Raw genomic sequence first — 22,458 nt, forward strand, 5'->3', positions numbered from 1 at the left:
GGATTCATTTTTAAATGATGGATTTCCTATACGCCTCTTGTGTAGTTTTCTCCCCACTCCATATGTGATGTTGCCCGAGGGATGCAGCCTCTTGGCCTTACTTGCCAGGTGAAGGGCAGCTCCGTATGGCACTGGGAGATGATGCAGACCTGGAAGGAATTGCCTTTTAACCAAGAGGGACACGGTGACAGTCTGAAAATTACCTCTGCTTGGTGATGACCAGCCAGTCGCTGAAGAGAAGGTAGCTGTCCTTGGTCTCAGGGTCCGGGTGCAGCACCACAGGGCTGTGGAGGATGGGCTCACCATGCTGGTCAGGCAGCCCCAGCTGTTGGAGGGACGCTGGAGACTATAGACTTTTGTGGGGGAAGGTAGAAATCAATGTGAGGGAAGCGTGATGGATTGATTGGCAGGGAGGATGTGAGGAGCCTCCTCCCAAAACAAGTCAGCTTGAGTTTGGCTTCACTGGAGTGGAAATTAGCAGAGAAAACAGTGAAGAGGCAAATTGCAGATTGTTTTTCTAAAACCTGAACTTTATTATTTATTATTTTTTATTTTAGAGAGAGAGAGAACTTGAGCGGGGGAGAGGGGCAGAGAGAGAGAGGGAGAGAGAGAGAGAGAGAGAGAGAGAGAGAGAGAATCCCAAGCAGGCTCCACGTTCAGCGCGGAGCTCAGGGCAGGGCTCGAACCCACAAACTGTGAAATCATGACCTGAGCCAAAATCAAGAGTCGATCACTCAACTGACTGAGCCACCCAAGCACCTCTAAAACCTGAACTTTAAAATATGGAATTACAACAAAGCACAGTAAATCAAGTCCAACCATTGTTTGGTCCTGTTTCAGTGGATAGCTAGCTAAATGTTAAGGATTTTTGTGAAAATTTAAACCTCAGGCAATGATTCCCAAACTTTTTCATGCCACATGCTAATTTTACGTCCCACCAGCAGGTGAGCAGAGGCAGGGAAGGCTGACTGGCCCACACAGACCTCGTGTGGCCCTCTCCCAGAGCAGAAGGGAGCAGTGTGGGGGCATCACTGTAACTCATTTGGGGCGCACAGGCGGAATGCTTGGACTTACTCATTTACTTAGGAAAAGTTTTCCCTAAAGGTTGAAAGGGTCAGGTTTATCCTGATGCAAAATGTAAACCAGTGACTCCAAATGAATGATCTCCTTGCACACAGTGATCTGGCAGCAGTGAAAGGAAAAAACCTTATCTGTGAGGCTCAAGTGGTCATAATTCATGACTTGGCTCCTTGCGATGCTCAGTTCCTGTTGCTTGCACAGCTTGTTCCCTTCCTGATCACCTGCCCTGTTTCTGGCAGAGATGGGTGACCTCGGCAGGCATGCGTGCAAGTGTGTGTGTATGTGTCTGTACACATGTGTGTGTAAAGGAGGGAAGAAAAGGTAGGTGACCCTTCTCAGCAGCTCTGAAATTATGCCACCCAGATGGCTAGCTGCTTAGCCTTCTTGTCTGGTTGCTTTGACTCCTACTCACATCCACCTTCCGTTCTAAAGACAGACGGAGTACTAACTCTGGAAGGTAAGTATTTTATGCATGGAAACTTCTGTTTAATTCAAACGTGAATTAAACTGTGCTGGGGCTCAAGGACACATCTCTGTTATTTAAAGCAAAGCAAACATGAAAAATGTCATTGCTTGGTATTTTCTGGAAATCAGTGATGTGACATGAGCCTTGGATTGAGCTGTCTCTGATGAAAAGGTCCAACTCGTTAGAATCACTCTGCTCTCTGACCTTCCCACCCACCTCACACCTCCCACTGCCCCCGCCCACTTTCAACATGAGCTGGTGTCCAGAAATGATACAGTCCCAGTAAAGCCGGCGGCGGGGGTGGGAGGGGGTATGAAGCAGGTGGTTTTCAAGCCTTGGTGATGGCCAACAAAATGTTAGGGAGGGGGTCAGGATAAGAAAACGGGGACTCAACCCACAGGAGCTGGGAACTAGAACCCCCTGCTCTGTTTATAAATGTCTTTTGGCTTCCTCTGAGTTGACCTGGAAAAATGCTTGATTATTTCTATATATTTGAGAGATAATAACTCACTCGTGTGGAGCACAGTTTTGTCTGTCTGGTTACACCGATCAGAGCCACAGACACCCATACACTGTCTAACCTAGAGACTGTGCTTTCAAAGGCCTGGGAGGCCAGGCAGGGAGAATGAAGGGGTGAAGTGCGTGATCTGGAGCAGTGGCGACTGTGGGAAATGGCAGAAGCCATTTTATGCCCCAAGAGGCAGCCAGCCCACTGGTACAACGTAGGCAAGCAGGCCCAGTGTTACTGCCAATTTAAAAGGCCAGTGAGCCAAAATTCTATTAATTGTCAACTACTTCTAAGCATTTATTTGTGCATTATTTAAATTTATTGGGGCACCTGGGTGGCTCAGTCGGTTGAGCATCTAACTCTTGATTTCAGCTTAGGGTATGATCTCGAGGTCTGTGAGTTGGAGCCATGCATTGGGCGACAGTGGGGAGCCTACTCGGGATTCTCTCTCTCCCTTTCTCTCTGACCCTCCCTCGCTCACACTCTCTCTCTCTCAAAATAAGTAAATAAACTTAAAAATTTTTTTTTATTTATTTAAGCATAATTCTCTGACCTCTGACCCTCTTCATCGTAGTCACCTGCAGATTTAGAGCATGTGAAGACATCTAGATGATACAGAGTCTCTGGAAATTTGGGCAAAATAATTGAATATTTTTAATATGATGTTATAAGCCATACTGAGAGTAACAGATCTAAACCTGTCAGATAATTAATCATTTGAGCTTTAAAAAACAACGGACACATAGCTATGTGACCAGTAAAAGGAAGTGGGTAAAGTTTCTTTTTCTAGAAGTCATCTCTGCCAAGTGCTATTCCACATTTAATTTCAGTGGAGACACTATTTTCCTTGTCCTTCTCTTTTCTCTGCTACTTCCCCTAAATGCACCCCCCCCACTTTTGTGCATTTCTTTGAGATCCCAGAAAACAGGCCGTGGCTGGGGCTTTGGCTCCCCTACACGCACAGAGCCGATCTGAGTGATGTCATGAAAAAAGCACCTCTAGTTAACCGTGTTTCACAACACAGCGCCTCTGTGCTCACACCCTAGGGGAAATTTTTAAAACGCACTGAAATAGGAAACAAGTGATGTAGCAAATACTACCTGGTGAACGGAAATAAGTTTGCCCTTTGCCTTTCCACACAGTGGTGAATTTCCAGTGGAGAGCCAGATGGTGGCTTCCCACAGAGAAAGTGCTAGCTGGCCACACTCTGCTCCCAGGGGCCCCTGATGTGGGTAAGGAGCACATGTGCTAAGCACCCCGCAGAGCCTGGCCTGAATCCACTTGTCTGGGAAGGGAAGAACGCCAGGGTGTCCTGGGAATCTGGTCAGCATGCTCACACCTGCCATTTCCTGGGAAGGAGCCAGGAAACACTTAACTCCAGTCCTACTTCCTCAGTAGGATCCTCTCCCATTTGTCTGTGGGTTTGGCAGAAAGGAAGGGAGGACGGTGAAGTATCAGGGGTTCTCTGAGTTACTGGTTCTCTTTGCGAAAGGGAAACAGTGCTGGTACATTGACTTGAGCAGTAGCAAGCCTGAGCCTTCGTAGGGGGTGGGGTTTGGCAGTGAGAAGCAGGTCCTCTGGGTCACATGACCTGTGTCACCTGCATTTGGAGTCACTCTGTGGGGAGTCACGGGGCACACAGCTCTTTCTCCTGGCAATTTTTTTTTAAGTTTATTTATTTGTTTTGAGAGAGGCAGAGAGTGCTAGTGGAGGGACAGAGAGAGACGGAGAGAGAATCCCGAGCAGGCTCTACACTGTCAGTGCACAGCCTGACGCAGGGCTCGAACTCATGAACCATGAGATCATGACCTGAGCACGAACCAAGGGCCGGACCCTTAACCGACTGAGCCACCCAGGCACCTGCTGGCAAATGTTTTAATGTAGGTTCCTGCTGAAGTCCATGGGCAAGCCTCACTGCCCAACACTGAGGTTTCACTGTGGCTCATCTCTGCACATTCTTTCCTGTTTGGGTCCTATTGACCCCAACCTTGTCATGAGTTACCATTTCCTTCCATGGGGCTGACGTTCTTGAGTGCCTGCCGTGTGTCAGGTTCATCTCTTTACACTCATTCTCTTTAATTCTCATTACCCTCCTGTACAGTTAAGCCCATTTTACAGACAATAAAACGGAGGCTGAGGGATGTTACGTAACCTGCAGGTCACATACCTACCAAGTGGCAGAGTTGAGGGCTGAGGTCAGGACTTTTCCTTCTCCAAATGTCTGAATTCTCATTTACCCCCTTCCTTGTTACCTTAGTTGCTATCGCTGAGTTCCAAGCTCTTGTGGCATGTTGCCTACATTATGTCAGTAGTTTCTGACAGTTTCCTTTCCAAAGATCTTAACACCCTCAATTTTCTGTCACCCTCCATCCTCTGCATCACTGTCCGGGGGGAGGGTGTTTAAAAATGCGTAAGTTTAAACCCTCTCAGGCTGAAAATCCTGTAGGGCTCTCACGGCCTTCTGAGCTTCTCAGGGCTCTCTGTGTGGACCACCCTGGCCCTCTCCTGCTGTTTGCTGGACACGCCCTCCGCGTTCACCCAGGGACTGCTTGCAGTCTGGATTGGCTGTCTCCCTGCAAACCCCTGTCATCTAGTCACCTACTTGCCAGTGTGTATTCGCTGCTGCAGTGCAGATTTGTTTCTACTCCCCCCAGCAGTGTGCGTGGAGAAAATACACAAGGAACAGTATATGAATGAAGCACTCGAACTTGGGTTGAACCGCATTTGAACTTGTATGTGTGTTGCTTAATTTGCTTTCGACTGAGGTCCTCTGGATTTATCTTGTCCTTTACTGGCTCATCCCCCATAATCAGTTGGAAGCCAGGGGGCAGAGTCGTGGAGTGATGGGGAAAAGCAGTGGCTGGTGGAGCCACAGGGAGCCGGAACCACCCTCGGCCCGACCCTGGGGCAGACACAGTGGCATCAAGAGGGAAGAGTGCCAGCCAGAGCTCTGGGAGTCCCTGATCCAACCCGGAATTATCCTCAGGGCGCTTTTCCTTCCTTGTCCATTCTGAACTCGTCTAACGAATGAATGAATGAATGAATGAATGAATAAATGGTATTTATGATACCTTGTAACAAATGACAGACACCATTCTCCCCCCCCCCCCTTGGGTCTCTCTCTCTCTCTCTCTCTTTTAATTTAAAATATTGTTTTGGTGTTATAGTAGAAAGCTGGTTGCTTTTCCTGGGATGTTATCATTAGTTCTCCAATGATTTCTCTAATAGTAACGCATGGCTTTTCGGAAGGCTTAGAGTTCAGAGTACTTTTCACCCACATTACCTCCCTCGATTTGACTTCTTGTCTACCCTGGGGATCCGGCAGCCCTATTTACAGATGGGAGACTGAGGCTCGGGGGTGGGGAACAGGAGGAAGGGGTGAACTGCCAGGGTAGAGGCTCCAGACCTTAAGTGTTCCATGTGAACTCGCGCCTTCTCTGTTGTGTTTGTTTACTGTGTTGATCTCTTCATAGATCATCATCTAAGAGCCTCCCACTTGCATGACAGCCGTGGATGGAATGTTCTGTTCAGACACTGTTAGCTGAAGGGTTGACTGTGGGCCCAGGGGAAACACGGGCCAGCACAGCCCGAGCCGCCCACACGTGTGTGAGCTGCAGGAAGAGGAAGCAGGACCGCCCCCAGCTGAGCTCCCCGGTCCTGGGTGAGCAGGCTGTGCTGGGCTGGCCTCTCTCAGCGGTGGGTGGCTCCGGGGTGCTGGGTCAGAGAAGGGGGGTGGTCCTGAAGGGGCAGAGAGGCGGGGAGACGGAGCCCAGCTGTACCTGTGCCTGTAGGTCCCGGCGGCTGCAGCTGGCTTGGATGCACGTTAGTTTCCAGGAGGGTTTCTTCAACAGGGGCTCCAGGATGAATTTATGGGGGTCTGTTTTGTTTCAGTTTAAATCACATTCTCGAAGGGTTCCATGTCCCCCCACCCCCAAATGTTGAAGATTCACTATTCTATAGGAGGTCCACAAATATACAAATACTGTCCTACCTCCAAAGTGGGGGTGTTTCTCTGTTATCCCCAATTTGTGGTGATAAGAGGTGTTTGTGCTCATGACGTCAGACAGGTGTCCTGCTGCCCCCTGCCCAGGCTGCGGTGTTGGGCACGCTGCCCACCGGGAAGCGCTGTTCTCTGCCTGCAGGGTCCCCACCAGGCCTGGCCAACTCCCATTTACTTGTCTGTCGGAACCGGGTGCAGGTTTCATTCACCTCCACACTCCAGCCTCGTTCGACTTCCTGGGGCACCTTTGGGCACCTAGCTCCAAGCCTGTCAGCACCTTGCTCTGGCTCTTACACCTGTCTCGCTGTCCTGGGCTCACTTGTCCACCAAGTGAGCGTTGGGAACACTTGGAGACCGGGGCCATCGTTGTATCCGTCTTTGCATCTCAGGGCCTGGCTCTGTGCCAGGTACCCAGAGGGTGCTCAATAAATCTGTTTGACTGACGGCTGGAAGCCAGGCTACTAAGAGCAGACGTGAAGCTAATTGTGAGCTAAATCGGGTCAGGCTCTCAAAATGTGGTTAGCCTGAGTCACACAGGACTCTTTTTAAATGTCATATGAAAATTGCCACTTGTAGTTTGATGGTGTGGTCACCATGACAAACAGAGCAGAAAACGCAGCCGCTTATTGAGCACCTATTGTATGCAAAGCACTCTACTGAATCCCCTCCTAAGAGAATGTGTAAATTCTGTTCAGTTTGGTCAAGCGCAAACAAAATTTAAGGCCTTGAGCCTTGGTCCCATGACCAGACCAAACAGCATGATGTGTTTTAAGATACACTGCATATCTTAAAATGAAACATCTGGTGACAACGAATGATTGGCAAGGAACCAGGTTCTTCTATGTGCCTTTGGAAGGAAAACAATATGGTCATATGAGTCACGTCATTTGTTGATTAAAGATAGTAGCACTTGAAAACGCTCGGTACATCTGGGTGCTCACATGGAGGCAAAGGTATGAAATTCATCTATGTTACTGGAAGTCAGACACACTTCAATTTCATTTACCTTCTTGAATATCGCTAATCACACAGCTGTCTTCCTCAAGACCCACCATCATTTGACTCTTCTATAAACTGGATTCCCATTCATAATTTTTCTCATCCTTCCCTATTGTGGCGATAGCTTGTGATAGATTATATATATATGTATATATATATACACGTATATATACGTATATATATATGTGTGTGTGTGTATGTACATATATATATGTATATATATGTATATATATATATACTTTGAAACCTTAATTTCAAGTTTTAACCACTGAAGTCGATTATAAAAATCACAGTATTTGGATTCATATATTCGATTCCCAGCCAGTAAATTTGCACCATCTCCAACCACACCTCTCGAAGGGCTCCTGGTGACACCCCATTCTCCCTGTGACATGTGGGCATCTTTTCTCTAGTGGCCTTCACAGGTAACAGATACTGTGTGGGGATGCTGTGGTCTGCACCAGGCGTGTTTGCCTTCTGTAGGCCAACTGTATTACTTGGGATTTTGATCAAGTTTCCTTTATGTTTGGGGAGCTGCCCATTGAAGAAAATAAGCTCTCATCACTTTCCCAGAGAAGTTTTCCATCACCTTTTAACTCCCGACTGCTTGTGCACAGACATCTGTGACTGAGGGTCACTGACCACAATTAAGGTCCCAGCTCAGTGATGCTCAAGTAAGCCCCTGAATATAGTATGATGCTCTCTGCTCTGCTCCTGGCCATTGTTGATCCTCCCTGCCTCCCTCTCCTCTTCTCCTCCAGTCCTGATCACAGCATACACAGCCTGCTGAGTGCTAGCACTGCTTCTGGGGGATGGGGTCTCAGGGGAGTCCGGGCCGTGTCTGCAACGGTCCCCAAGCCTTTCCTGCTCTGCCATTTCTCCCCCATGCTTTAACAAAAGTCACAACATCAAACCTGGGATTCAAAGGCACCCATCAGTATAACAGCTGTGTTATGCTCATTCTCAAATGATAAGAGACAGTGAGGGAAACTCCTAGTTGCCATCGACTGCTGTGGCTTCCTTTGAAATGTCTACAGCAGATGTGTAAAAGCAGAACCCACTTGTCTCTAACCACTGGGCTTTTACATTCAGGAAGCAGGAGAGGGAACAGTCAGCAGGGACCCTATGGGCTCTGCAAGCAGCAGCCAGGCCTCCCGCACAATTTGGGGACACTCCCGCAAGTGTGCCTGGGAGGACCTGCGTTCTGTGTGTCTGAGGAAGCATGGAATGTGGCTTTGTGCATGAGCATGGGGTCTGGGGGCAGGAGAGAGACCACAGTGTGATCACAGGTGGCTTTGTCCATGGCTGGAGAGGCCCCCGTTTGGTCATTCTCCCAAGAGGCTTGGCCATGCTCTTTTAGGTTCCTCTAATCCCGCTTCATGTCACAAGTTTTAGGTAAGACCCAAGACTGGCGTTGCCCAGTCTGAGCTGAGATCCCCGTTCTTATGATCGGTATGGCAAGTTACTCAGCCTCCCGGAGTCTCACTGGGACAATAGCTGTACCCACTCCCTCAGGCAGGTGTGGAGGTAATGATGCAATGTGGTGATGGTGAGCAGCATCTGGCCTTTGGGAAATGCCAGTAACTGGTAGCTCTTCCGAGCTTTTGTTCTGCCCACGTTCCTCCTGGCGTGAGTGAGAGCCTTGGGGAGAGGGATACGGATGCTCCCCCATTTGGGGGCCAAGTCCATAAAGAAAAGATTACATTTAAACAACACTTTAGATTGACTACTTTTCATCTGTGAACTTTTTTGTTTTGTTTTGTTTTGTTTTTCCTGCTCTTCGGTTCTGTTTGGGGGGTACCCACATGATGTCAAGGGAGCAACCTGATTCTTTGTCCCAGTGATGCAGCGTGGCAGGGACCACGCTGACGCCTGCTGCCTGTAGTTTATCCTTGTCTCACAATCATGTCTCATGCCCTAGAGAGAGAGAGACCTCGGAGCAGAGGTGAAATGAGGGGACAGGCAGGCAGTGCCTCTGCTTAGAGAGGTCACTGGCCGAAGAGCTGGGGGTGGGGGTGTAGAGGGGCCAGAGCTGGAGAGTTCTCCCTCCCAGTCCTCACTTGGCCTGCCCCCATAATCAGGACCCTTAGTGTCTGGGTGTTCTTCCACGTGGTGGAGAACTGCAGGTGGCTACGTGCAGAGCAGAGAGACTGAGCATCTTCTTGGCATCCAGGGATCAGTCTTCCCGAGTGAGGCTGCTCCTACATTTGTGGTCAAGTTCTGAAAAGGGCCCAGATCTTCTGGGTGTGGCATTAGAGCTCACTGCAAGTAGAAATCCTTAAATATCAGACTTTCTGCAATGCAAAAATCCATTGGGAGGTCAAACAGAAAGTCCATTGTCCACAGTCATGTTGACCCTACAGGATAAAGGACAAGGGCGGAGGGGTATGTTTCTAGCCTCAGGGAAATTTACAGGGGAAGGAGGAGTCAGGACATGTGTGACCAAAAGGAGGTGGATGGCCAAATTGGGCTGTTGACACAAAATGAACACACCTTTTAGAATCTTTAGAAGCGAGAAAGCAAAGTTTTATTGTAACCCAAGTTTGGACAACTGCCCCAGAAACATGCACTTCATGGGGAAGAAAGTGCTCTGGAGAAGGTACGGTTCTTACAGAGTTATCTACTTTTTACATCTTGTAAAAGCTCAAGAGATGTCAGATTAGCATATAGGCAGGAACTGCGGGGTTTTATTGTAAAGGGATGCAAGGAATTGGAATGTGACCTATAGGTCAAGGACAAGATGGTTTTCTTTTAGGCTACTCGTTCACAAAGCAAACGTACAATGCGTGCGTGTGTGCATGGCAGTCAGAAATCAGGCTTTTGGTTTGAACAAAGTTTATACACAGTCATGTTGACTTAGAAGGAAATCCAGGGACGCTCGGATGGCTCAGTCAATTGAGCATCCGACTCTCGGTTTCGGTTCGGGTCATGATCTCATGGTTCGTGGGTTCGAGCCATGCGTGGGGGGGCGGGGGGCTCTATGCTGACAGTGCAGAGGCTGCTTGGGATTCTCTCTCTGCCCTCCCCCTTCTCTCTCTCAAAATAAATAAACATGAGTCCAGTATGTGAGAGCCTGTGTGATTGAACTGGAAAAAAAGGACAAAGGAAGTGCCCTCTAACCAGCCCTGTTTTCAGGAATGAAGAAGGAGTCTCTTTTTCCTAATCCTGTCTGTGTCCCTGTGACACCTGAACATCGCCTTGCTTAACAGTCTTTGTTTTCCAAGTTTCTGGATAAAAGACAGATAGCCTAATAAGGTGCTCTAATTTATTTATACCTCCCGGCTAATGACTTGATTCATTCTCTTTTCGAAATCAGAGGTTTACATTAGGGGAAAGGGAATGAGTTTTCTGATGCCAAAAAAGTGCTCTGCGGGCCAGGAAGGCCTGGCTTCCTCCCAGTCTGGGGCTCAGGTGAGCAGTTTTGGAAGATTCACCAGGTCTCATTCATCCTTTCTTTTCTTGCCACCCTTTTCAAAAGCACCCGCCAGGAGCCCAGGGAAGCGTGGCTGGGCAGGGAGGCTGGAGGCATGAGAAAGGCAGCTGACGCTGGCCGGCAGGGTCTAGAGGCCGGGTGGACACAGCAGACTCCCACGCCACAGCTGTGCCAGCCGTCGCCCTCTGACTCATCAGCCAGATATAGATCACGTCCTTTTCTTTACTCACACAGTTTCTGAAGCATGGGCTGAGCTTCCGGGCTTTGGACAGTTGAATCACGCTGGTTTGGTCTCGAGCAGACTGTGTTTGCAGAGGAGCAGGTTGGTGCCTTACACCAGCCCCGGGGGTGGCCGGGCCCTGGGTGCCCCCGTCCAGGCAGCATCCTGCCAGTTTCCCACCTCAGCCTTTCTCAACCTGGCTTCATGACAGTGAATCCTGCTGGGGTCCCTCAAGGCATCAGAGTCTAAAATACCTTGTACCTTGTGCCCTGGGCTGGCATACAGGGTGACTCGGAGGAGAACAGGAATACAGGGATGGCTGAGAACCAGGAGGCTTGGGCTGGGGCAGTAGCACCACCTCCGACTTGCCAGGTGAGCCTGGCCAAATTGCTGAGCTTTGAATGGGGTTTCAGTCTCCTCGTCTGGAAAATGGGCCTCTGTGTTCTCCTGCTTTTCCTTCCTCCCATCAGGAATATGACATAAGTCAGTTTTCTAAGCCTTGTCTCTTAGGAAATGAAATACTTTATCTTGGGGGCGCCTGGGTGGCTCAGTCAGTTACTCATCCGGCTCTTGGTTTCGGCCCAGGTCATGATCTCACAGTTCGTGAGTTCGAGCCCTGAGTTGGGCTCTGTGCTGCTTGGGATTCTCTCTCTCTCTCCTTCCCTCTCTGCCCCTCCCCACTCTCTATCTCTCTGTCTCTCTCAAAATCAACGAATAAACTTAAAAAAAAAGGAAATACTTTATTTTCTTATAATAAGAAATGAAAATGTCAGAAACCAGTTGGAGATTTCAGGGTCAGGTGAAGGGTTACAGGAAGCCCTGTAGTTCACCCTATCTCTTTATCTAACAACTTCTTGCATTTAAAAAATACCTGGCCCTGTGCTGGTAGGTTCTGGGGGGTAGAAAACAGAATAAAAGGACATGGTCTTTGCCTTGGGGACATGTTATCTGATGGAGGATGTAGATAATGTTCAAGTCAGGTCAACAGCTTCTCAGGCGCTAGATAGATTCACTCAAATGCTGTTTCTGAGACAATAATACTTTACATTTTAAAGAAGTAGTAGCTGGAATATTTTGAGGACAAAGAAAGGAGAGTAACCCTTCACCCCACCGCACCCGGAAATCTCCCACCTGGTTTCTGATAAGTTCATTTCCTTTCATAAGAAATAAAGAATTTCATTTCATAAGAGACAAGGCTTAGAAAACTGACTTAAGCTAATATCATATTCCTGACAGGAGCGAGGGAAAGCAGAACACATAAGCCATGCCCACTTTACAGGCGAGGAGACTGAAACTCCATACAAATTTTCAGCATTTTTGGCCAAGCTCCCCTGCAGGTCCCCCAGGGGCACCTCGGCTTTTCCATCATACATAGAGCAGGTGGCTCAGAATCTCATGGAATACTAAATAAGTAAAGTCAACTGTGGTGAAAAAATGTAACAGACGCTGTCGAGAGAGTGGAAGGAACCCAAGACCCAGACGATGCACACTTCCTACATAAGACATGACTGTGAGAGCTTTCACTTGTCATAGTTTGGTTACAGCATTGGAGAAAATGGCTCATCACGTCAAACCCATGGGCAAGGTCACATTTTAAATGGGATTTTTTTTTTTTGTCTATGGTGGAGATTAAGGGGCCAACCATTCGCTCTTGCACACCTATAAGACTCCTGGCCCTTCTCTGGTCATTCCATAGTCAGCATCTACTGAGCTCATTCAGGACTCTGCACTGACTCCTTCATGGGGCACAAACAAGGCATGTCCCTGTCCTCGGGCTGCTACCTGAAAAGTGCCTGACAGGTGACATTGGAGATAGTCCCTGACTGTGGAAAAGCCAGTTGGAGATGCTCAGCAGAGAAGTTTGCAGGACTAGAGAAATCAGGGAAGGCTTCCTAGAAGAGGGGGATTATGAGCCGGGCCTACAAATCCAGCAGAGTTGGGGCAGGTGGTCCACAGTGTGGGAGTGGGCATGCTCAGGTCCAGGGGATAGGTCAACAACCTGGCTAGAGGAGGCAACGGGGGACACACTGAAAGGAAAGTGATTTCGTGTGGACCATATCCCTGTTAGGAGATGACCACAGCAGCTAGGCTAGGTGGATGTATTTCAGCGAATCCTGGAACGAAAATCGATACGTGCACCACCAGCTACAAACCCAGCTTCCTTATCTCCTATGCCCCTGCCCACCCCCCCTTCTGCTCTGCCATCTACACCTTGGCACCTTTGCCTTTTCCAAACAGGTGGTGGGTAGAGAGAGAGGCCCAGTGGAACTTGCCAAATGTCCTCCTGTGTAACTTCTTTCAGAGGACCATGTGGTGACCTTTAAAACCCGAGGTTTTCTTGACATTTATAAACACACCTCTGCCCCCAGCCCCAAACTGAATTCTGTATTCCTGGGCTGATTCTGGAAGGTAAATGGTCACAGCCCTGGAGGTTGGGTGCCTCCTATTGGTGAGAGTTGGTAATGACAGCATCCCAGTGGTCATTTTCCAGACTTCTCTAGGGTGAGAGCCAGGTGGACAGGGGCCTCCAGTAGGTCGCTGCTGATATTCCACGACCACTTCCTGTGTGCCAGGAGCTTTCCTGGGTCTTATACAGACTCACTCATTTTCCCCTCTTAGTGAGGTTGGTACTGTTATTGTCCCACATTAGCCATGAGGAAACTGGAGCCCAGAGAGGTTAAGAATGTGTGCAAGTTTACACAGCCAGCCGTCAGCCAAGGTGTGCCTGCTGACATGGGACTGACTCTTAGAATGTGGGACGTGCAGGAGCTCTTAGTGATACTAATGTGTATTGTGGTGATGCTGTTTTTTTTAATGTTAAAACTCAGTTGTTTTAAAAGGTGCAAATTACTCAACTGAACAAACTTTTAATACCTACTGTCTGGGAGTTCCCAGGGGGATACTACGAAATGAAAGACAATGTTATAATAACAAGGTTACAGTAACTCACACTGAGGTAGCAACAATAAGACATGTATTCAGATAATCATAACCCAGAGAATGTTCCAGAAGAATACTATGAATGCTCTAGGAACGCGGAGAGGAAACATGATTTTTGGCATGGTAAGGGCTGGTGGAAGCAGCAATTCAGGTCTGATAGAACTTCCTGGAAGCGTTCTGGGCTGACAATGGAGTCGGTGGAGGAGATGGCGGGGTGGGGGCGGGGGAAACATGGTTGTCGGAGGGATTAGCGCTAGCAAAGGCAGTGAGGCCAAAAAGCAGAGGGTGTTGGCAAGGCCAGTTGATGAGTGAGGCTGTTTGGAGCTTAAGTGGGAGAAATTTAGGTAAGATTGGGAAATAAACATGGATCGGATCACGAGGGAGTTAAGGATTTCAAGTTATATTGTATCATATGAAAGTTTTGGATCAAGAGAGTGGTGACGGGATACATAAATGTTTGTTGGTGCAAACAAAGTCGTGACCAGGACCAACTTTACGGAAAGGTGGGATGTACTAAATAGCAGGTAACATTTGCAAAGACCCTCAAAGGATACCATAGATAGAGCACACACATCTACACCTGTGTCTGACCAGCGCTGACCAGCACACCTGTCTCCAAATCCCCCCACCAACCTGACACCATAGCTGGATTCCAACCTTGAGCGCTCAGCAAGACAAAGGTTTGAATATCAAGAAGGCCTCAATTAAACTGCATATAGTTGCTTGGGAAGGCAGGTAAGACAGGAGCCATGAACACATGAATAAGGATAGTAATGATATCTGCTAATATTTATTAATCACTTACTCTTTGTGGGGGCGCTGTTCTTGGTGTGTTACAAAGTCTATCTCACTTCGCCTTTCCCATAATCCTTTGCAGGAGGTACGATTATTATCCCATTTACCAAGGAGAAAATCAAGCCCAGACAATCTGTATGAATAGCAAATGGTAGAGCTGGAATTCAGTCCTGGGGGTTTAACTGCCATATAGGTTTATCAGAATACTTGGCCATTAACTATCAACTAGTAATGGAAGCAGGACCATGAGGTAAGTGACACAGGCAGGCACATTTTGAAAGGACACAGACAGAAAGTCCAGAATAAGATGACACTTTGAAGGGAGGTTTGATGTCATAGAGCAGCAGGGAGCCTGGGCTGTCTTATCACATGCAGTGTGCATGCAGCATGTGGGCATATAAACTTACGCCAAGGTCACAGACCTTCCGGACCCTGAGTTCAGGGGGCGGAACCACATTAGTGTTAGTCATTGCTGCATTCTCAGTGTCTTGCTCTGATCAACAAGTCTTGGGGTGAAATTTTATTTGGTCTAGTTCAATTGGATATTTTTTTTCTTAAAAATCTAGTTGGCAGGGATGCACAAGACCCAACGTATGCAGTCTCACAAGAGACTCGCTTCAGCTTTAATGACAGGCTTGAAGTGAAGGGATGGAAAAAGATATTTCACATAAGTGGAAATCAAAGGGGAACAGGGAGGGCTATATGTATATCAGACAAAATAGAGTTTGACTCAAAAATCATAACAAGAGGCAAAGAAGTTCTTTATATACTGATAAAGGGGTCAATTCATCAGGAATATTTAACAATAATAAATATAGATGCATCCTGGGGCAGCTGGCTGGCTCAGTTGCAAGAGTACGTGACTCTTGATCTCGGGGTTCAAGCCCTGTGTTGGGTGGAGAGATTACTAAACAAACAAAACAAACAAATATGTATGCATCTAACATCAAAGCATGTAGATATATTAAGCAAATACTAACAGATCTGAAGGCAGAAATAGATTACAATATGATAAAAGTAGGGATGTCAATACTCCACTTTCCACACAGATAGATCATTCAGACAGAAAATAAATAAGGAAACTTTAGACTTGAACTATACTTTAGATCAAATGGACCTAACAGACCTATATAGAACATTCCATCCAACAGGAGAATGCACATTCTTCTCAAGTACACACAGAACATTCTCCAGGATAGATCATATATTAGGTGTCAAGTCTTAGCAAATTTAAGAAGATTGAAATCACACCAAGTAGCTTTCCAACCACAACTGTACAAAACTAGGAATTGATAACAGGTGAAAAACTGAAAAATCTACAAGTATGTGGAGATTAAACAACAGGCTTCTGAACAACCAATGGGTCAAAAAGAAATCAACTGGGAAATTTAAAAAATGTTGAAACACAAAAATGGAAACACAACATAACCAAAACTTTTGGGATACAGATAAAGCAGTTCTGAGGAATTTTATAGTGATAATTGCCTACATTAAGAAAAGGAAAAATTTAAATAAGCAACCTAACTTTATACCTTAGGGAACTAAAAAAACAAATGGAGCCCAAAGTTAGAAGAAGGAAGGAAATAATAAAGATCAGATCCGAAATCAATGAAATGGAGTCCAGAAAAACAATAGAAAAGATCAACGAAGCCAAGAGATGGTGTTTTGTTTTGTTTTTTAAAGTTTATTTATTTATTTTGAGAGAGAGTGTAAGTGGAGAAGGGGCAGAAAGGGAGAGACAGAATCCTAAGCAGGCTCTGCGATGTCAGTGCAGAGCCTGACGCATGGCTCAACCTCACAAATGGTCAGATCATGACCTGAGCCGAAATTAAGAGCTGGACACCTAACCGACTGAGCCAACCAGGTGCCTCTAAGCTGGTTTTTTGAAAAGACAACAAAACTGACAAACATTTACCTAGACTTACCAAGAATAAAAAGGGCAAGGACTCAAATAAATTATAAACGACAGAAGTGATATTACAACTGATACCACAGAATTAAAAATGATCTTAAGAGACTATTATGACCAATTCTATGCTAGTAAATTGGACAACCTACAAGTAATGGATAAAAGTCCGAGAAGCATAGAACCTACCAAGCTGAGCTCAGGATGTAGCCGTGGAGAGGCCAGAGGACCAGCCTCCAAAGCAGCAGCCAGAGTGGAGGCCCCTCTTGCCCTGCCTTGGGCAGTGTTGTTCCCCGCACTTTTCTTGAAGGATGGGCTGGCAGATGGAATGATCCGCTGAAAGATGAATGGAGAACAGTGAAAGTAAGATATGGCCTGGGGGAACCAACGAGACGTGCTTCTCAAGTTGAGGTTGTGGGATCCACAGCGTCACTAAGAGACTCTCTAGGAAGATTCGGACACTGTCTAAACAGACCCTCCAGATGATTGTGGTGGCAGATGTCTGAGAGCCATGGAACTGAGGCCCCACCTTGTCACAGCAGTCCTGAAGACAGCATCCTTGCAGATGGGCCCATCCACACCTGTTTGCTGGCCCCATTGGGTCCTCAACATCAGGGGAAGCCAGGCCTCCCTCCCAGTGGTAGCCCAACAAGAAGTGAAAGCTGGCCACTCATTATGGATTGTTCTTTCTCCAGCTGGATTGCCTGCCATTAGATGCAGGAAGTTCCTTTGAAAAAGCTTCTTCTCAGGCAGGATTTCCCCCAGAATCAGAAATCAAGCTAACCGTGTTGATAGGCAGGTAAAAAAGATGAACTTCCCACTCTAGTGCATTTCATTTACCTTCATCTTTTCTGTATTAGTTCTCTCTTGAATTACCTCTGCAAAGGGAAGTTCAAGAGTCAGACTCTGTCCCCAGCATTGAGGATATTCTTTGTTGCTTTCTTTTTTTATGCTTATTTATTTTTGAGAGAGAGAGAGAGAGAGAGAGAGAGCGAGCAGGGGAGGGGCAGAGAGAGAGGGAGACACAGAATTCAAAGGAGGCTCCGGGCTCTGAGCTGTCAGCACAGAGCCCGATGCGGGGCTTGAACTCACGAACTGCAAGATCATGAAGCTGAAGTCAGACACTTAATCTCCCAGGTGTACCTAAAAAAAAAAATTTCTTTTCAATGGAGGATATTCTTCACTTCTGAAATGGGAGTTTTGCTTTCGTATACTAATGCTGAGGTCAGTCATAGAGATTCAGGTTTAAAAATTTAAATTAGTTTTTAAGTCTCCCTAATAAAACAATAATAATCCTTTAAATATCTGTTGATAAAAACACAATACACTTTTAGCACAAAAGATGAATTTTTTATTATGTGTCTTAAGTTACAAATCAGGAATGATATAATTCAAATATCTTTAGCTGTTTGTGTTTAAAAAAAAGCCACATAATAACAAAAACTAGTATAGATTGAAATAACCCTTATACTTTGTATTTTCTTAATTATGACAGCTTCTACATTTGTTCAACATGTACGAGAAGGGGATCATTTATTCAGTCTGGACAATGAGTCTGGAATTCTCTTTCATCATCTGTGATTTGCTGGAAGCCAAGTTCCACAGATCTGTTTGCTGCTCTATCCAGTCTTTTCCAATTATCAAATAAGTCACCTCCTCCGTGGTATCTTGTCCTCCCAAGGGAAGCACGGGTTACTGGGAAAAGGGACTTGTCGTGGTTGCCATCTGTTAGAGGCTGAATTGTGCCCCCACCACCCCATTTGCACACTGAAGCCCTAACCCCCAGGACCGCAGAATGTGAATGTATATGGAGTTAGAGTCTTTCAAGAGGTGATTAAGTTAACATGAGGTCACATGGGTGGGCCCTAAATCCAATCTGACTGTGCCCTTGTAAGAAGAGGTCAAGACACAGACATGCACAGAGAGAAGACCGTATGCAGACACGGGGGAAGGTGGCCGTCTACAAGCCAGGGAGGGAGGCCTCCGAAGAAACTAAGCCTGTCCACACCTTGATCTTGGACTTGCCAGCCCCTGGAATCATAAGAAAATAAGTGTCTGTCATTTCAACCACCCCAGCCTGGGGTCCTTTGTCATGGCAGCCTGAGAAGACTCACCCATACCCCATCTGATCTGCTCCCTCCGGCCGTCTTTGTCTGGGAGAGCCAGGGCTGTAGGCTTCTAGGGTTTTCCTACGTGCTCGCTCATCCCCACATCCGATTTATGAGCCTTGTCTTCTTTGGTGCTTATAACAGCTACTCCTTGGAATTCTTTGCTGTTTGGATAAGCACATCCTGCCCATTCCCCTACATGCTAAATAAAAATGCGGTGGTTGACAAGCAGTCCCTGGCACCTGCTTCCTCTCAACCCCTGCTCGGACCTTCCTTGGGCACCATATGCCGTTAGTGGTGGCTTATTTTGTGTGTTGTCCTTTGGTCTCTTGATTGTCTTTCTTTCTTTCTTTCTTTCATGTTTATTTTTAAGAGAGACAAACTGTGAGTGGGGGAGGGGACAGAGAGAGAGGGAGACACAGAATCCTAAAAAGCTCTGAGCTGTCAGCACAGAGCCTGATGCAGGGCTCGAACCCACGAACCACGAGATCATAACCTGCCTCAGTCAGAGGCTTAACCGACTGAGCCATCCAGGCACCCCACTTCTCTTTGTTTCTTATCTGAGCCCGCAGGGCGGTATCTCCATGTCTAGTGGTGTCCCAGCTGCCCTTCAGCTTGTGGGATGAAATAAGAACGCCCTGTGCCTTGAAAAGAGAGTGCTGAGTCTCCCATCGTGGTCTGTTGGACACATACACGCACCAGCACACATGTGCAGAGCGTTTCAGTTATGATTTGTGGACCTACCTGCCTCCGTTGCATGACACACAGAATTCTCCTCGGACAGGACGCCTGGTATTTGTGGGTGTACAACCGTTTCTTTTTTGAAAGGATGGAGGGGTATACACTCATCAGGGAATGGAAGTTGATAGAAGGAAAACTATAATTTCCATAGAATGGAACTGGAATTCCAACTAGAATTTAAACATAACCAAACTTTCCTACCCAAAGGGCAGGATTTACCTCTGGACACAAAACTTTGTAAGTAAACCAGATCATTTAAAGTCATTCTTGGAGGGGCTCCTGGGTGGCTCAGTCGATTGAGTGTTCGACTTCAGTTCAGGTCATGATCTCACAGTTTGTGGTTTCGAGCCACGTGTCAGGCTCTGTGCTGACAGCTCAGAGCCTGGAGCCTGCTTTGGAGTCTGTATCTCCCTCTCTCTCTGCCCCTCCCCCACTCATGCTCTGTCTCTGTCTCTCTCTCGAAAATAAACATGAAATAATAAAAAATTTAAAAAAATAAAATCACTCTGGGAGCAGGCTTACTCTACACACTTTGGTTTTGAATGCAACATTGGTTTTGATTCTTCACCCTGGTCTCCCTTCACGGGGCCACAATCAGATTCATTTACAGTATCCGGGATCAACTGTTTCCTCCCAGGTCACACAGGAGAACAAGACAGTTTGTGACTCCTCTCATGCTAAGCGGCAATGAGGTTTGCTGTGTGGCTGGAGGTGAGGAGAGGAAGTTTGGGTGGAGGCCTTTCTAGAGACATATGTTGCAGGTGGAAGCAGGGAGGTCATGAGGAGCTGCCTCTCAACACCTGGGCCCTGGTAATGCTGCTTTGGGGGCACAGATGGCATAATCCCGCCCCCAAAGACAAGGGAAGCCATTCCTGTCCCTACCAGGAGCACAGGGTATGTGACATGGGAGCACAGTGAAGATGCTGTCGTGCACTTTCTGGGCAGGATGAACAGAATGGAGTTCATCCACCGTCCACACGGGACAGCCCTGGTCTGGCCACTGCAGGGCGAGGCTGCGAGGTAGGGCAGAGGCATGGCTCCTGAAGTGTGGGTCCTGATGCCCACCAGCCCTCCTTCTTCACCCCAGCCCACCAGGCCTCGGGACCCTTCCCTTCCACAAAGGATACGGTTTTGCTTTTCAGGAAAGGCAAGTAGTCATAGAGATTTATATGATAAGGCCACATGATATCATCACAAGGTGAGTGCATCTCAGATATGATCTATGATCTCCCCCATTTCCCTTTCCTCCCATGCCTTCCCTGTGGGTCCCTTCCCTCGTCGTTCATGATGAGGTCTTCTGTTCCTCTTAACCCCTCTTCCTTCCTTCCTTCCTTCCTTCCTTCCTTCCTTCCTTCCTTCCTTCCTCTTCCCTTCCATTCCCTTCCCTCCCCTCCCCTACCCTCTCCTCCTCTCCCTTTCCCTTCCTTCCTTCCTTCCTTCCTTCCTTCCTTCCTTCCTTCCTTCTTCCTTCCTTCCTTCCCTTCCCTCCCCTCCCCTCCTCTCCCTTTCCCTTCCTTCCTTCCTTCCTTCCTTCCTTCCTTCCTTCCTTCCTTCCTTCCTTCCTTCTTCCCTTCCCTCCCCTCCCCTCCCCTCCCCTCCCCTCCCCTCCTCTCCCTTTTCCTTCCTTCCTTCCTTCCTTCCTTCCTTCCTTCCTTCCTTCCTCCTTCCCTCCCTCCCTCCCTCCCTCCCTCCCTCTTTGTTTCTTGAAAGAGACAGAGAGAGCAAGTGCACAGGGGGCAGAGGGAGAGAGAGAATCCCAATCAGGCTCCACGCTCAGTAGAGAGTATGACTCGGAGTTTGATCCCACGACCCTGGGATCATGACCTGAGCTGAAATCAAGAGTTGGACGCTCAACTGACTGAGCCACCCAGGTGCCCCTCAGCCCCTATTTCATTTCTTTTCCCCACCACTCAGTTTAGTACTTATTTCTCTTATGTTCTCATGTCTTAGTTTCGTTTACTCAGCTAGATCAGAGTGAGTTCTTTGGGGATGGGGACCTGGTCTCCTTATTTGTTGTTGTTGTTGTTTTCAATTCCAGAAACATCTACCACATTCTGAGTATACACGGCTGGTGTTCAAGAATTGTTAACTGAATGAATGGCTTAGAAAACAGGATAGTTTTCGACAGAAAATTTCCTGGAGGCGGTAAAGCAGAACTTTTCCTTCTAGCCCAGTACAGCTGCCCATGGTACTGACACCTCTCTGCTGTTTTCAAAAGATGTGCCCTTTTGTCCTTTGAATGTAGAGTCCGCACCCTTTGTAAAGATCCTAACTGCTTAATTTCAGAGACAGTCTCTGAGAACTGTCAACTCAGCTTAGGTTAGAGGTCCATTTAGAATTCTGTGCCCAGGGATGCTGGGTGGCTCAGTTGGTTAAGTGGCAGACGTTGGCTCAAGTCATGATCCCAGGGTTCATGGGTTCAAGTCCCTCATCAGGCTACTCTGCTGTCACTGTGGAGGCTACTTTGTATCCTGTCTCCGTCTTTCTCTGCCCCTCCCCCACTCATGCTCTCCCTCTTTCTCAAAATTAAATAAGCCTTAAAAAATAAAAGAATTCTGTGCCCAATCTGAGTCCCGGGAACATGTCTTTTTCTTGCACACGGTGGGCACTCAAAGTTTGTTCAATGAACATAAATAAATGAAGAGAAAATAATAAAGAGAGAAAACTCTCTTATTTGAGTAAAAGAATGGATTGGTAGTATTTGCACACCTATCACGTGCATGGTTGGGTTGAATTATTTTGTGTGTAGGACCCACGGGAAGGGAACAACAGCACAGGATTGCCTCCAAGCTCATCGCTGTCATATTGGAGAGGAGGCTGTCATATTGAAGATGAGGGCCCCTCACCATCACCATGGTGGATCTCTATTTCCCTCTGGTGGCAGATCTGTGTACTGCAATCGGTATTTCTGAGGCTCAGGTGAGACTAGATTTGAACAGAAGCTTGAAGAAACAGGAAGCTTGAAGGGCCCCTAGAGGTTTTTGATTCCAGTATTTCTCCAGCGGGAGAATCCTGACTGACGCTGAAAAGCCTTCGAATTCTTTACAAGATCAGCACTTGGCTTGAATTTCGGTGATAATCTAAAAGATAAGCATATTCTGGGTTCTGTGGATGATTACTTTCTAATCATGCACGGTCGTGCGGTTCTGTTTTCTCATTTGTGCTTAGATTTAGGGTTAGTCTGGTGCCAGGAATTACGACTTCCACCTGCCAAGGGAGGCGCAGTGTGCCGCAGTTTGAGAACCGCATGCGGCACACCACA

The 22,458-nt window shown here is 47.3% G+C and overlaps 1 long non-coding RNA gene across 1 annotated transcript; it reads left to right on the forward strand.

Annotated features, from left to right (window-relative positions):
- The first annotated feature begins 638 nt into the window (after window positions 1-638).
- Window positions 639-18,728, forward strand: LOC109500013. Its single transcript, XR_006598453.1, has 2 exons — window positions 639-10,808; window positions 17,843-18,728. It is a non-coding gene; the product is annotated as an uncharacterized LOC109500013 (long non-coding RNA).
- The last annotated feature ends 3,730 nt before the right edge of the window (window positions 18,729-22,458 follow it).

The sequence above is a fragment of the Felis catus genome, chromosome B2 (assembly GCF_018350175.1).
Source record: "Felis catus isolate Fca126 chromosome B2, F.catus_Fca126_mat1.0, whole genome shotgun sequence".
Taxonomy (NCBI): domain Eukaryota; kingdom Metazoa; phylum Chordata; class Mammalia; order Carnivora; family Felidae; genus Felis; species Felis catus.